This window comes from Arachis ipaensis, chromosome B08 (assembly GCF_000816755.2).
Source record: "Arachis ipaensis cultivar K30076 chromosome B08, Araip1.1, whole genome shotgun sequence".
In the NCBI taxonomy this organism is placed as follows: Eukaryota; Viridiplantae; Streptophyta; class Magnoliopsida; order Fabales; family Fabaceae; genus Arachis; species Arachis ipaensis.
In genome coordinates, this window is record NC_029792.2 from 61,308,737 (window position 1) to 61,313,078 (window position 4,342).

At 32.6% G+C, this 4,342-nt stretch overlaps 1 long non-coding RNA gene across 1 annotated transcript in view; it reads left to right on the top strand.

Moving 5' to 3' along the window:
• Positions 507-4,342, top strand: part of LOC110265527 — an 18,315-nt gene continuing 14,479 nt past the window's right edge. Inside the window, exons 1-2 of the long non-coding RNA XR_002351672.1 lie at positions 507-627; positions 1,384-1,456. This is a non-coding gene — a long non-coding RNA (uncharacterized LOC110265527). The remainder of the gene's footprint in view (positions 628-1,383; positions 1,457-4,342) is intronic.

Consider the following 4,342-nt stretch of genomic DNA (forward strand, 5'->3'; position numbering starts at 1 on the left):
TCTCTGGGTACCCTCAAGGCTAGATAGGTTTACCATTAAGTAATTAATTTGGTAGATTGAAATGTTGTGAAGCAACAGAGAAGAACCACAGAGTGAATCTATCATCTGAGAAAATGAATTGAGTGTTAGATAGGGATTTACTACATTTGTGATGATATAGTTGAAATTGCCAAAGGTGCTTCCATGTTCTTTTCTGTTCTGTTCCATTCCATCAATTTGAAAAACTGAACAAGGTTTGATTGCTTATGCTGTTATGCATATCAAGTGTTTGTGTTAATGCCACTTTTCTATGGTTTTCTTTATTATTTTTTTATTTTCCTATTTTTATAGGATTATGATGATTTATCTTTTTATATTTCTAATAGCCCCATTTTAGTGCTTGGGGAAAACATATGAAGCTTTACTATGAAAATAGTAGACATTCGGTTGTATGCATGCTTTCTGTAAAAATTAGCTTTTCTAGTGCACAAATGATTTAGTGATCTGTGACTAATTATTCATATTGCATTTGTAGCTAACATTGTACTAGGATCTGGATCACTTATCGGGCGTATTCTATCTTTACCTTCTACTGCTCTAAATGTGCCAAACAATAGGATGCATCCTCTTTCTCTTAGCTCTCTGCAGGTATGTGTAGTGTTATTGTATTTTGAATTATCATGTACTTATTGTTTTGTAAATCAAGTGATTAAGACCTTGATCCCTTGGCAAAAAGATTCAAATGCTTTTGCTTTTGAATATTCTCTCTAAACCCCACATATTTTGGAATCCTAGGTGAAAATTCAATTGATAAGCTATGAATTTAACAGACTTTTTTTTATCATGCCTTTTGAATCAATGCCCACCAACCCCAACTTAGCCGACTATTGTCATTTGAGAACTAAAGGGTGCACATCAATTAGGAGGTTCAGTAAGTGAAGAAGCTTCAGGATAATTAAGATAGCACAATTTTGTCATTGTATATGTAGCCGACTCAATCTAATATGAAAAGATTGTCATTGTATATGCTTGTATGGTCTCATCACTGGAGTTAGTTTGATATTGCGACTCAGTGTCTTGAATGTCTGAGGTATTGTTTGTAAAGACGTAGGCAGGCAGTGGATGTTTATTTAGAACTGATTATGTGTATTTTGTTGAAATATTAATGTAAATTTATCACATGATAAAAGCAAGCCTTAATAAATATATTCAAACTTATAATTCATCAGTATTTTGATTCCTTCACTGTCTTATTTTTGGAGTGTGCCTATCTTTTATATTAGTATATGTTGAAGAATGACATCTTATTGCATTTTGTAGAATTTTATCTATTGTTTGTAGTTTATATATTATTTGTTATGTAACCTGTTGCTTATTGTTCTTTGTTATTTATTCCTTTTGTAGGAAGAAAGACTAAGAAATTTGAGGCACTGGCTTGAAGTGCCCTTTGATGGTTCCAAAACAGAGCACCAAGTATGTGGTTAATGCAAGTTTTGTAATTTTCATTCTGACATTCGCTACTATATCCTGTATTCTATCATATCCAATTTTTTCTCTTGTTTTGATCCAATCTTCACTTTTATGCTACTGCTCAAGTTTGCTTTGCATGGCTTACTTAATAAACAGTCTTAATGTTGTTGATCTGCAATGTGGTGACAATAACTACTTGACGTGCAAATTCATGTTAATAAGGAAATGTTTAGGGAGAAATAGAAATATTTTAAATTGAGTTGCCTTATTGGATTAACCAATAGGTTGCAAAGAAAATTACTATCCGTTTCTTTGTTGCATGTCTATATTAGTATATTGATACCTAGTGCACATTATTTTTAAAATTGGATTTTTAAAAACTAGTTTTAAAATTGGATTTTTGTTTAAAGAAACTGATTTTAAAACTGGATTTTCAAAAATTGGTTTTAAAACTGAATTTTTGGTTAAAACATCTGGTTTTAAAACTGGATTTTATAAAAAAAACCGGATTTTAGATTTGGATTTAAAAAAAAATCGGATTTTAGATTTGGATTTAAAAAAACCGAATTTAAAACCGGTTTTATATGTAAAATTGGATTTAAAACCGGTTTTATACGTAAAACTGGATTTAAAACCGATTTATAAATAAAACCGGATTTAAATTCTAAAACCGGTTTAAAATCGGTTTTTATTTTTTCAAACCGGTTTAGAACCGATTTCTCTCTTCAATCCAGTTTTGGTTTGGTTTTATGAACCATAAAAATGGTTCTGAAATGGATCCAGTTTGGATTTATAAAAATCCAAACCATGCCCACCCCTAATTATTATGATATGCGTTGATTGGTAAATCGCTAGGCGCCTAGCAAGGATGGTAGTTTAATCTTGCTTGTCAAGGTAACGGTGCCAGTGTTGGGACTGTGGCAGTCTCCTGCCTACGTTAAGATGTGAGGGCTGACATAGTATTACGCTCGCATAACCTTCTCTCCCACAAGGATGAGCCAAGCACAATATCCTTGGGTTAAAGGTGAGCAGGGGACTATACCCTGGGATGCGCATGAAAGTGAGTTAGGCACTATATCCCAGATTAACAGTAAGTAAGGCACTATATCCCTGGGTTCACAAGGTGAGCAGGGCACTATATCCCTGGGCATGGTAGAAAGGCTATATTCGAAAGGATGTGTCGGGTCGGTAGTTAAACCGACAAGTGATATCACCACCAATAAGACAGGTATTCATCGTATGCATCTTCTATATGCTTGTTTGCTTTGCTTAACTTCAATTATGCCTAAATGAATAACATGCCTACCTGCTATTTGTTCTATAGCTTAAATTCAGTTATGTCTAAATGGATCACATGCCTACTTGCTATTTATTTTACTTGCTGTATATGTATATTATTTGTGGTTTACTTGTTTGCATTACTTGTGTGTTCTGCTGGGTTTGAGGAGGCTTGGCAGGCGGAGGCGATGGGATCCCATGGAAAGTAGGTTGGTGAAGGCTATGAGACAACGATATTAGTATTAGTTAGAAATTCCCTAAGTTAGATTGCCCTATTTATGGTTTAATTTCTATAATTCTGTAATCTTGAATCATATGCATGCGAAGTTCTACGATTGCCTCTGACTTCCCGAAACCTTATATCCTATCTATTGGGCACTATTACCATACTGAAAACCTCTGGTTCTCATACCATATGTTGTTGTTTTTCAGATGCAAGTCGCAACCCATGTCGGTGAGTTCGCAAATAGTGACAGAGCGGAGGATGGCTCAGTTTTGGTCTTTTGTTTATTTTGTTGTAGATTTCTCTCACTTTTGATTATTGTATATTGTGTTGTCTTAGAGACTTTTGTACTTGAAACTTTGAGAGATAGGATATTAACTGTTTTAAATTTCAAAACTCTGTTCTTTTTAGTTTGAGCTGGCCGGCCTAAACTCCGCAGGCTATGACTAGTTCTCTTTTGTATATTACACACACACACACACACACGCACACACACAGATTTTTTACTTTAATTATTACCTTGTGTATTCTGGAGCTATCTGCAATGTTTTATATAATATTTTTTGTTCCTCTCGTGTTAACTCGTTTAGTTATCGTATGTGGACGCTTCACTTTTTGTATCTCTGTTCTATAGTCTTTGATCTTTTATTTCTTTCATCGGGCTTCTAGTTATACTATTTCTTAGTTATATACTAATGTATGGAGCTTTAAAACTGTCATGATGCTTTATCGCATTTGCTTCACGGCTATAGGGTGAAGCTCTATGTGATAGGATATTATACTGTTTTTCTCTATTATCACACTTTGTTAAGTGTGACATCTAAAATATGGTCAAATTTCTAATCAATCACCACCCACATAAAAGTGTGGCCATTGACCCATTTATGACATACTTTTAAAGCATGGCAAGAAAAAAACGTGACCACAATATTTTTTTTCTTATAGTGTCATTAACTGCTATAAATTCTAATAGAAGTTTACTATCTTTGCCATTCTTTTTGCACTGTTTTTTAATTTAATATAAGGTAACCATTTGAATGTTAACTAGAGTGTGGTTCTTTTAAAATTTGTAGGAGATATATGCTATGAAGTACAGATATTTTTTTGATTTGTTATTTTCGCGTCTAGAACACATTTTAGATACGAAATTCATCAAATACGTGTGTCTTTTATGTCCAACCGTATTTTAATAAAAAATAAAAACTTCTTCTTTAGAAATACTTGGACACACTTAAATACTGTCACATGTTAGCATATCTAGTCTTATTCTTAATATATATTCTTAAAGTAAGTTTAGAAATAATATATATTATTAATTATTAAATAAAAATATTTTAAATACTTTATATAATTAAAAATATATTAAAAATAATTAAACAATTAAATATCATC